General features: G+C 43.7%; 1 long non-coding RNA gene across 3 annotated transcripts in view; it reads left to right on the top strand.

Moving 5' to 3' along the window:
- The window catches only part of LOC149455953 (uncharacterized), a 528,482-nt gene that overhangs the window by 441,888 nt on the left and 73,894 nt on the right, over window positions 1–12,700 (top strand). The window lies entirely within an intron of this gene.

Genomic DNA, 12,700 nt, shown 5'->3' with positions numbered 1-12,700 from the left:
TGCTAAAAAATAAATGCCAATACATGTAAATTAATAGATTTTTGTGGACGTTATAGCGTCTACAAATGGCGGTATATGCAGTGGTGTATTTATGTTTTGTGCTGCCCTAGGCCTCACAAAAATCGCCACCCCTCCCCCTCCCCATGCACCCTCACTGTCTTTACTACACCAACGTTTTCTGGGCGGAACTTAGTGGTCGGCCACATCTTTCTGTGAAGGTGTCAGTTAATGGTATGAGCGGCGAGAAGGTGTCAGTTAGTGGTATGAGCAGTGAGAAGGTGTCAGTATTTGGTATGAGCAGCGAGAAGGTGTCAGCGGTATGAGCGGCGAGAAGGTGTCAGTTAGTGGCATGAGCGGCGAGAAGGTGTCAGTTAGTGGTATGAGCGGCGAGAAAGTGTCAGTTACTGGAATGAGCTGCGAGAAGGTTTCAGTTAGTGGTATGAGCAGTGAGAAGGTGTCAGTATTTGGTATGAGCAGCGAGAAGGTGTCAGCGGTATGAGCGGCGAGAAGGTGTCAGTTAGCGGTATGAGCGGCGAGAAGGTGTCAGTGGTATGAGCGGCGAGAAGGTGTCAGTTAGTGGAATGAGCAGCGAGAAGGTGTCAGTTAGTGGTATGAGGGAAGAGAAGATGTCATTTAGTGGCATGAGTGGCGAGAAGGTGTCAGTTAGTGGCATGAGCAATGAGAAGGTGTCAGTTAGTGGCATGAGCGGCAAGAAGGTGTCAGTGGCATGTGTGGCGAGAAGGTGTCAGCTAGTGTTATGAGTCAGCCATCTGGCAGTCTCTGGTCAGTCTTGGTCAGTCACCTGTCCGTCTCGGTCATTCTCTGGTCAGTCACCTGGCAGTCTTGGTCAGTCTCTGGTCAGTCACCTGGCAGTCTCTGGTCAGTCTCAGTCAGTCACCTGGCAGTCTCTGGTCAGTCTTGGTCAGTCTCTGGTCAGTCTCGGTCAGTCACCTAGCAGTCTCTGGTCAGTTTCGGTCAGTCACCTGTCAGTCTCGGTCAGTCACCTGGCAGTCTCTGGTCAGTTTCGGTCAGTCACCTGGCAGTCTCTGTTCAGTCTCGGTCAGTCACCTGTCAGTCTCGGTCAGTCACCTGTCAGTCTCGGTCAGTCACCTGTCAGTCTCTGGTCAGTCTCGGTCAGTCTCTGGTCAGTCTCTGGTCAGTCTCGGTCAGTCACCTGGCAGTCTCTGGTCAGTCTCGGTCAGTCACCTGTCAGTCTCGGTCAGTCACCTGGCAGTCTCGGTCAGTCACCTGGCAGTCTCTGGTCAGTCTCGGTCAGTCACCTGGCAGTCTTTGGTCAGTCACCTGGCAGTCTCTGGTCAGTCACCTGGCAGTCTCTGGTCAGTCACCTGGCAGTCTCTGGTCAGTCTCGGTCAGTCACCTGGCAGTCTCTGGTCAGTCTCGGTCAGTCACCTGGCAGTATTGGTCAGTCACCTGACAATCTCCGGTCAGTCTCGGTCAGTCACCTGGCAGTCTCGGTCAGTCACCTGGCAGTCTCGGTCAGTCACCTGGCAGTCTCTGGTCAGTCTCGGTCAGTCACCTGGCAGTATTGGTCAGTCACCTGACAATCTCCGGTCAGTCTCGGTCAGTCACCTGGCAGTCTCGGTCAGTCACCTGGCAGTCTCGGTCAGTCACCTGGCAGTCTCTGGTCAGTCTCGGTAAGTCACCTGGCAGTATTGGTCAGTCACCTGACAATCTCCGGTCAGTCTCGGTCAGTCACCTGGCAGTCTCGATCAGTCACCTGGCAGTCTCGGTCATTCACCTGGCAGTCTCTGGTCAGTCTCGGTCAGTCACCTGGCAGTCTCTGGTCAGTCTCGGTCAGTCACCTGGCAGTATTGGTCAGTCACCTGACAATCTCCGTCAGTCACCTGGCAGTCTCGGTCAGTCACCTGGCAGTCTCGGTCAGTCACCTGGCAGTCTCCGGTCAGTCTCGGTCAGTCACCTGGCAGTCTCGGTCAGTCACCTGGCAGTCTCCGGTCAGTCTCGGTCAGTCACCTGGCAGTCTCGGTCAGTCACCTGGCAGTCTCCGGTCAGTCTCGGTCAGTCACCTGGCAGTCTCGGTCAGTCACCTGGCAGTCTCCGGTCAGTCTCGGTCAGACACCTGGCAGTCTCGGTCAGACACCTGGCAGTCTCGGTCAGTCACCTGGCAGTCTCGGTCAGCACCTGGCAGTCTCTGCTCAATCTCGGTCAGTCACCTGGCAGCCTCTTGGCAGCCTTTCAGCTCCCCCCCCCAGTAGGCATGGAGATCAATCACCGGGCGGGGCGGGGCGGAGACCGAGGGGGGAGGAGGGGCATGTATTGCCCTCGCAGCCGCATTTTCCTTCCCTCTTCTACCTCTGTGAGAGAGATCCCTGTCTCCCCTGGACACTGCCGTCCTCCGGGATCATCTCTCAGACCTGGCTCCCCACTGCCATCCACTGAGGAGAGCTCTGACCATCAGAGCAGCCTATAGCCTGGCCGGGCGCACTGGATGCTGGGAGTTGTAGTCCTTCCCCTGAACAGCCTACCGGGATTGTAGTTCGGGGTCGTGGGGGAAGGACTACAACTCCCAGCATGCAGTGCACCCGGCCAGACTATAGGCTGCTCTGATGGTCAGAGCTCCCGGAGCTCTGCAGTGGATGGTGGTGGGGAGCCAGAGCTGAGAGATGATTCCGGATGACCGCAGTATCCAGGGGAGGCATGATACTCCCACTCCTCACTGGATTCCTGCTGTAGTGACATCAAAGACGACCCTTCTTCCGAGGCGCGGCACCGCCCCCCTGTAAACTGCCGCCCTAGGCAAGTGTCTTGTTTGCCTCGCGGCAAATACGCCCATGGGTATATGTACTGGAATTTTTATATTTTCTTTTATAGTAGTAACGGCGACGATCAGCGACTTATAGCAGGACTGTGGCGGGCATTCTGACACTGGGTGGGTATTGACTAACTGCCACTGACATCCCCAGTGACACTAATACAGTGATCAGTGTTAATAAAACTCACTGACATTGTACTAATGTCATTGGTCAGAAAGGGATTAACATCTAGGGTGATCAAAGGGTTAACAGTGTGCCGTGTGCTGTTTTACATGATGTGTTGTGTGTTTTTTACTAGGGAGACATGCTGCTGTGTATTTCTCTGCTGTGCACTGATTGAACTGTCATGAACCTAACCCATTGATGACAGTTCAAAGGAAACATTTGCATTTAAGAAAAACAAAAATGTTTTACCTACTTGCCGCACGCCCGTCAACAATGTACCGATGAGTGGTGGCTCTGGGCAAAGCAATGTACTGGTACTTGATTGTGGGCCAAAGCAATTTATATGCACAACAATTCATAGCCGCCCATCCAAATTCAGCTCTTGCCAGACAATTCGCATGGAAACCTATCACGGTTTCTGAATTTAAAACTTTTTTTTAGCCTAATCATCAACATGAGCATTACAAAAAAGAATGAATTGGGGTCATATTGGTTCCCAGACCTGATTCATCATATGTTCGTGTTCTCTGCTGTTACATATATGCCCAACAAGGACCAGCAATGTACTGGTACATCACTGGACTTTGAGTGCTTATACCAGGATGATGCCTGCAGCTACAGGCTGTTAAACTGTTAAATATTAAACTGTTTTAATTCCTACACCGTTCACCTGATTTGGATGTAAATACCCTCAAATTAAAGCTGACAGTCTGCAGGTAAAGCACATCTTGTTCGTTTCATTTCAAATCCATTGTGGTGGTGTATAGAGCCAAAAATGTTAGAATTGTGTTGATGTCCCAATATTTATGGACCTGACTGTATTTTAGCAATCAGAGATAGATCTGTTTATAGTTTTAATATAAAGGTCTATGAAGAATGTATAAGTGTAATATATAATCACCCTGCAGATGTTTTACCTTGGAGGCTTGGTTTTTGAAGTCTTCGGTCTGTGACTGCCCACTCCCAATGTATCAGCAGCTTGACAGCTAATACATGTATATTCAGACATGTTGATAGTACCATGGTAATGATGTGTTGAGATTGGCCATAGATAGATAGAATATCATCCCACCACTCTGAAAATATTCCCAGGGGTTTAAATGTTTCATACAAGCTCATACTGTATAGTATATCTCACATACAGTCTCCATAAGGCGAATGCCGTGTTTGCAACATAGACCCTCAAGGTCTAATTTTCACATTAAATAAATAACAATAAAACTAACTTTTGCTAATACTGTGGGGAAAATAATTATTTAATCCCCTGCAAGGTTTGTAAGTTTGCCCACTTGCAAAGAAATGAAGGGTCTATCATTTTTATCATAGGTGTATTTTAAATGAGAGAGACAGAATATCAACAAAGAATCCAGAAAAAACACACGATACAAATGTTTTAAATGGAGTTGCAGTTCAGTGAGTAAAATAATTATTTGATCCCCAAGCAAAACATGACTTAATACTTGGTGGAGAAATCCTTGTTGGCAAGCACAGAGGTAAGACGTTTCTAGAAGTTGATTACCAGATTTTGCACACATCTCAAGAGGGATTTTGGTCCACTTTTCTACAGATCTTCTCTAAATCCTTAAGGTTTCTAGGCTGTCGCTTGGCAACTTAAAGTTTCAGCTCCCTCCATAAATTTTCTACAGGATTAAGGTCTGGAGACTGGCTAGGCCACTTCATGACCTTGATGTGCTTCTTCTTGAGCCACTCTGTTGATGCCTTGGTAGGTTTTGGGTCATTGTCATGCTGGAAGGCCCATCCACGACCCATCTTCAGTATTCTGGATGAGGGAAGAAGGTTCTCATCCAAGAATTTACAATACATGGCCCTGTCCATTGGCCTTTCAATGTGGCAAAGTCGGCCTGTACCTTTAGCAGAGAAACAGCCCCAAAGCATAATGTTTCCAATTCTGTGCTTGACTGTAGGGATGATGTTCTTAGAATCATAGTCAGCATTTTTCTTCCTCCAAAAACTGCGGGTTGAGTTAAAGACAAAGAGCTCAATTTTGGTCTCATCTGACCATAGCATTTTCTCCCAATCCTTCTCTGAATCCTTTAGATGTTCATTGGCAAACTTCAGACAGGCCTATACTGTACATGTGCCTTCTTGAGGAGGTGGACCTTGCGGGTGCTGCAGGATTTCAATCCACGGCGGCGTATTGTTTTACCGATGGTTTGTTTGGTGACTGTGGCCCGAACTGCCTTGAGATCATTCACAAGCTCCTCCCGTGTAGTTCTGGGCTGATCCCTCACTTTTCTCATAATCATCCTTACCCCATGAAGCAAAATCTTGCATGGAGCTCCAGACCGAGGGCGATTGATGGTTATTTTGTATTTCTTCCATTTGCGAATAGTCGCTCCAACATTTGTCTCCATCTTATCAAGCTTCTTGCTGATGGTCTTGTAGCCCGTTCCAGCCTTGTGCAGGTCTACAATCTTGTCCCTGACGTCCTTTTGACAGCTCTTTGGTCATTTGCCCATGGTGGTGAGGTTTGAATGGAATAAAGAGATTCTGTGGACAGGTGTCTTTTAACGTGTTGTTAGGAGCACCTTCTTAAATTGACAGGACTAACCTCTGTAGCACATAACCATTCTGTGGGAGCCAGAATTATTGTTGGTTGGTAGGGGATCAAATACTTATTTTACTCACTGAACTGAAACTCAATTTCTAACACATGTATCATGTGTTTTTTTTTTTCTGGAGTTTTGGTTGGTATTCTGTCTCTATCCTTTTAAAATACACCTATGATAAAAATGATAGACCCTTCATTTCTTTGTAAGTGGGCAAACTTACAAAATCTGTAGTCGATCAAATAATTATTTCCCCCACTGTATTTGCTGAAGAGATATCCATTTGCTATCCATCCATTGCTTTGCTTTTCAGTCTCTGGCAATCAAGAATTTTCTTTTTACTGTATATTAGTTAGGAATTCATCGATTTATGAGGAATTCCAACATTGATTGAACCAAAATCAGTCTGCATGACAGCTACTAAGAACGACCTTTACAGTAGATGTACGCAAGAGCGAAGATATGTTTTGCATGTGTGTGTGTTAACTGACATTTATTGTTGGGTCAGGTTATTTTTGATGACCTCCTATATGGAGGACTTTTGTTTAACTGTGAACGTCTGTTAACAAATGCTATTGACTGTAATTACTATACCGGGATTCTTTCTAATTTTTCTTGCTGTATCTGTACAGTACTTGCCCTGCATTTCTTACCCTTGCTGCAAGTGCATTGCAGCCCGCATTTACCTTACAGTTGATGTTTATGATTATTATTGGTTTGAGTATCAATTCATTTCAATGTAATGTTAATGCTTCCTTCACAACTGCACATACTACTTTTTTTCACTCCCCTGTCAGTATGTTTATCTGCCAGAAGTTGGGTAAGGGAGTCCGCACACTGGTCCGCACACTGGTGTGAATAAGCCCTGTTTATAGTCTTTTTTTTTTTTTATACCGTATACACTTTAGTAAATATTTGTATATATACAGATCAGAGAGCACTAATTATTGCTTAATAAAAATGCTTTTAGTTTACTAACAAGTCTTTACAAGTCCTTATTTTTCATTTCTAATGCATCATATTTATGGAAAGAAAAGGTTCATATACTATTCAAATGATTGCTTGTATTAGTTATGCAGTTGTTTTCTACATGTAGCATGTCTTGAAAAGGTGGGATAGAAAGGTCAGATTCATAATCACTAGGTACAAAAGAGATTGCACTGATGCTAGTCTGGTAAATATCATCTGGGAAAAATAAATCACGTGTAAGAAATTTGGGAAAGAAGTGTAAAATGGATAATTCATAAAACTACACATGGGTTAGTATATTTACAGCAAATGTGTAGCCTTTACGTGTATCCCTAGATAGATCCATAGATTTTATCCAGTTTTTCTTACTGGCAGGACTGTTTTAATTAGGAATAAGGTCAGAAACATACTATTTGATTTGGTGATCACTGTCACCAGGATTAGAAGGGAGGTAAAATATAAAATTTTGCTGTTACAATAGAAATAGAGGGAAAATATTCCAACTGGTACTCTTGTTTAGTTATTTATTACAGGTACTTATATAGCGCCATCAATTTCAGCAGTGCTTTACATATATATTGTACATTCACATCAGTCCCTAACCCTCAAGGGGCGTACAATCTAAGGTCCCTAACTTACATTCATGCATACTAGGGCCAATTTAGACAGGAGCCAATTAACCTACCAGCATGTCTTTGGAGTGTGGAAGGAAATTGGATTACCCGGAGGAAACCCGTGCAGACACAGGGAGAATATGCAAACTCCAGGCAGGTGGTGCCGTGGTTGGGATTTGAATCAATGACCATAGTACTGCCAGGCGGAAGGGCTATCCATTTAGCCACTGTGCTACCCAGTTCTTGTTCAAATGACATCTGTCTAATAAGGAGCTTTCCTTACTTTGAGTAGATTTCTTCTCGCTTCTTTTTGTAGTTGCAGAACAGAAAGTTAAAAGAAATCTCCTCCATAGGACTCCCGTGGTCACAAACGGCACTGGGGGTTTTAATCATTCCTTATGCTATCCAAAAATGAAAAAAAGATTTGGCTTTTGACGTACTTTGAATAGCTGAATACATACAGACATAACCACAAATATATGGAACAGAAGCAACAGATAACATATACTTTATGCTGAATGTACACTAATGCATTGTGTATTTACGGCCTTATCTTGTACTTGAAGAACAACATGGCAGACCAAAATAGGATGTACCTGTACCTGTGCTTTACCCACGCAGGGAAAAGCAACAGGTTCACTTAGTTGCCCCCTTCCCAAGCATTCCTTTTCTTCCACAGCTTTGTTCAGCCTCCAGACAAAAAGAACGATAATGAAGAAATGGCAAACCCAAATATTCCTGACTTTAGGGATGGACTTTATATGAATAGGCCATATCACAAATTCCTGGGGTGTGCACACCTTGCTGCCCTCAAATGATCGGGAAAGTCCAAGTATACTAAGTGGAGAGAAACAGAGGACGCACCGGCCTAGTGCACTACCTTAAAAATGTATTTATTAAATGATAAAAGTGGGTATTGTACTCACAAAATGACAATACAGTCAAAGGCACATCGTGAGAAAACAACTGTGTCCAATCCGCACTACGTGTTCGTCTGTAATGGGAACTCTGGACCTCCAAGAGGCTGACGCGTTTCGAGGTCTTGCCTCTTCCTCAGATCCAACAGACCAAACGTCTGTACCCTCTCTTATATATATGCTCACTAATGACAATAATAATAGTAGTATTAGTGGTAGTAGCGGTACTACCACGAATACTACTATTATTATTATTATCATTGATACTTCAGGGGGTCATTTCTAAACGTCCCCACGCATTCCATTGCCTGTGCGCGCTCCCTGGGAGCATGCAGCACAGTAATCTGTGTGCACAGAGGAACATAGATCGATGTATGGGACCGCTGTGTGAGGTCCCAATTCATGTGATCAGTGATTGGTCAATCAGTGATCACATGAACAGTAGTAAGCAAGATGACACTTCCTGACATCGTTTACTACTTGTGAATTCTGTGAATGATCAAAGAGCTCACATTCTACAAGGCTATTCACATCAGCCTTGTACCATGTGACAAGCTGTGACCAATCACAGCTTTCACAGTATTTCTCAATGGCTGCAGGAATGCAGTCCGTGAGGAGAAATGATTGCTTTTACAGCCTATATGGGTGAAAAAGTAATCCGTGTAAAAAAAAAAAAAAAAAAAAATCATCACCCACCACAAGTAGTACAGTGTCACTATGATGACACTGTACTGCTAGGGTGGCAGTATGTACAAAAAATAAATATATATATATATATAAATAATAATAAAAAAGAAAATGTAAAAAAAATTAGAAAAATTAGAAAAACATTTTTATAAACTGATTTGGGTTTGTTTGTTTTTTTACCAAAATGATAGCCAAATACATTTTGGCCAATATTTATGAAGCAAGATTATTTATTTGCAAATTTTTTTTAAGAAAACACTTTTTCATTTATATAGCAAACAAATAAAAATCCCAGAGGTGAATTAATACCACCAAAAGAAAGTGTTATCTGTCTCAAAAAAAAAATCTAAAATTTCATTTGGGTACAGTGTGGCATGACCGCGCAATTGTCATTCAAAGTGTGACAGCACTGAAAGCTGAAAATCAGCGTGGACTGCAAGGGGGTGAAAGTGTCTGGACTTGAAGTGGTTAAAGAATGGGAAAATTGTTCTATGGCTTATTGGGCTACACAGAATAGAATGCATGAAGGAAAAACCTTAAGGCTTTAGAACCACTTTAATGCCAGTTGTCTGAGTGTGATGATGATCCTCTGTCTTCAATAATTGATGAATGACTGACACAGAATAGACATGCAGCAAGTGATGTTCTTGATGGATGTGAATTTTTGATCTTGTTGACTCAAAGGGATTGATTTACTAAAGGCAAATAGGCTGTTGACTTTGCAAGGGAAGTTTCACTTTCCATGGAAAACTTCCCTAGAGCTTAGTGAGTGTGGTGAAATTTCAGGTTGCAAAGAATGCCCAATTGCGTGCAAGGAAAATGAAAAATAAACAGCATTTTTGCTTGCCCATGATTGGATGATGGAAGTCAGCAGAGCTTCACCTCATTCATTATACTCTGGAGAAAATTCCCATGCAAAGCGCATCTTCTCTTGTATGTAAATTCAGCAGCCTATTTGCCTTTAGTAAATCAACCCCAGTGACCCAGAACTCAGGTACTGAAAATAGAGGATCAGTCTGACAACCAAAAAACTAGCATCTTCAGGAGAGCAATAGCCTATACCTTTCTCTCCTGACAGGTTTCCTTTAAGGCCATGCCTATAATGGAACTCCGTGTGGGTGACCAGGAAGGATGGAACACATTTGTTATTTTTTTAAAAATCTACCTTTAACCACTTTCTCTCCAGAGGATTTATCCCCCTTCCTGACAAGGCCTCTTTTTGCTATTCTGCGCTGCACTATTTCAACTGATAATTGTGCGGTCATGCAATGCTGTACCCAAAGAAAATTTACATCCTTTTTTCACACAAATAGAGCTTTCCTTCGGTGGCATTTGATCACCTGTGCGCTTTTTATTTTTTTCGCGCTATAAACAAAAAAAGACTAAAACTTTTGAAGAAAAATTATATTTCTTACTTTCGGCTATAAAAAATATATAAAAAATATATAGTAAACTCAAATAAAATTTAGGCCAAAATGTGTTCTGCTACATGTTTTTGATAAAAAAAAAATCCCAATAAGTGTATATTGATAGTTTGTAGACGCTATAACTTTCACACAAAGCAATGGTATAGATAATGGAATTTACGCCAATTTTTGCTATATAGCGCTGCACTAGTTTAACTGAGAATTGAGCGGTCGTGCAATACAGTACATAAATGAAATTCCTTTTTTCACACAAATAGAGCTTTCTTTCAGTGGTATTTCATCACCTTTTTTTTAAAAAAAAAAACAATATTTTTTCATTTCTGTTATAAAAAATATCCAAAAAACTCAAACTTCGTCATAAATTTAGGCCAAAATGTATTCTGCTACATGTTTTTGGTAAAAAAAATCCCAATAAGTGTATATTGATTGCTTTGTGTGAAAGTTATAGCGTCTACAAACTATGGTATAGATAATGGAATTTACACAGCTTTTACTTTCTAACTGCCTATCACATTTCTTGAGGTGCTAAAATACCAGGAAAGAACAAACACCCCCAAATGACCCCTTTTCAGAAAGTAGACACCCTAAGCTATCTGCTGAGAGGCATATTGAGGTCATGGAAGAGTTATTTTTTTTTCCAGAAAGCCTTACCTTGTAAAAGCAGCTGCTCCCCATCCCAAGAACCGCTGAATTCCTTTTCCCAGCTTGCAGTCAAATGATCTGTCATGGCTCTTCTGCATCCTACGGTGTACTCTTCACTTTTTGTTTATTAAAGTGCATGCTTCACAGCACTGAACTTGGGCCCCAGGTCAGTAGATGTGCAAGATTCTGCTGAAAGGACCCCAGGGGTATGAAAAAAGAGAAGGTATGCTGTATCTGATATTGATAGGAAGGCATGCTTGCTTGATCTGCATTGTCTTATTAAGGGGTTCATGTTGAATGAACATGGGTCAGAGAACTGAGATTTAAAGCAGAACTACACTGCCAAAAGCCAAAAATGCTATTACCATATTTTTCGCTTCATAAGACGCACCTGACCATAAGACGCACCTAGGTTTTAGAGGCAGAAAACAGGGGGAAAAAAATTGACCAGAGACTGCAGACATAGTACAGGAGATGACCAGAGACTGCAGACACAGTACAGGGATGACCAGAGACTGCAGACACAGTACAGGGATGACCAGAGACTGTGGACACAGTACAGGGATGACCAGAGACTGCGGACACTGTACAGGGATGATCAGAGACTGCGGACACAGTACAGGAGATGACCAGAGACTGCGGACACAGTACAGGGATGACCAGAGACTGCGGACACAGTACAGGAGATGACCAGAGACTGCGGACACAGTACAGGGATGACAAGAGACTGCGGACACAGTACAGGGGATGACAAGAGACTGCGGACACAGTACAGGGGATGACCAGAGACTGCAGATACAGGACAGGAGATGACCAGAGACTGCGGACATAGTACAGTAGTACAGGAGATGGCCAGAGACTGCAGACATAGGACAGGGATGACCAGAGACTGCGGACACAGTACAGGGATGACCAGAGACTGCGGACAGTACAGGAGATGATCAGAGACTGCGGACAGTACAGGAGATGACCAGAGACTGGGGACAGTACAGGAGATGACTGCTGACCTTTGGGGAGGGGGGGAGCGGGCACCTGAATTTGACAGGTACTCACTCTGACTTCCACGGAGTTGTTCTTTGATCTTACCTGTTCCTCTATCCAGCCGTGCGCTGTCTACCCGGCTTCTGTAATGGCGCTCGGCAGACAGCCGGATGCCCAGTGCGCATGAGCGAGAAGCGCTGCGCTTTGTGATTGGTCTGGCGGCTTCTGGGATCTGTCATGTGTCCCAGGTACCGCCTTACCATTCACAAAGAGCACCGCTTTTTGCGCATGCGCACTTGGGACCTGGCTGTCACGCACACTACAGAAGCCGGGAAGACAGCGCGCCGCTGGATAGAGGAACAGGTAAGGTCCCACTGCAGAGCTGAGCGGCCGGCCCAGTATTCTGACACGGCGGATGTGGAAATACCGGACCGGCCACTCCATATTCGATCCACTGACATTTTCCCCCCTTTTTTGGGGGGAAAAAAGTGCGTCTTATGGAGCGAAAAATACGGTAATTCTTTTTTAATATTCAAAGCAAACTCCCCCATCCATCCATGTCTCTATGCTTTATTTTGCTAAGAAATCACTGATAAAAACACCTCTTAGCATTTCTGGCTGTGGCCATCTTCAGTAAGGGCAGATAATTAATGTAGCATTTACTTCCTGGAATCCATCTGCCCTTGGCTCAGGCCAGCAGGAAGGAGGATGCATTTAGCTGAGAAAAGCCTCTCTCCCCTTCTGAAGATTCATGGTATGTATGACACCATTTTGCCTAGGCCTGGAAAACAGGAAGTAACTGAAGAAATGTTCAAAACAAGTAAATATGAGATACTTTTCCTATCGTAATGATTAAAAATAGTAATGGTTGATTAAGAGAGTAAAATTCCCCTTTAAATGCAGCACTGCAAATTTCTTTGCCTGTATAAATGTTAA

The sequence above is a fragment of the Staurois parvus genome, unplaced genomic scaffold (genome assembly GCF_062004578.1).
Source record: "Staurois parvus isolate SC_StPar_1 unplaced genomic scaffold, SC_StPar_1.0 ptg000380l, whole genome shotgun sequence".
NCBI classification, from domain to species: Eukaryota; Metazoa; Chordata; class Amphibia; order Anura; family Ranidae; genus Staurois; species Staurois parvus.
Note: the sequence above shows the minus strand (reverse complement) of the source record. Positions and strands in the feature narration are given on the sequence as shown.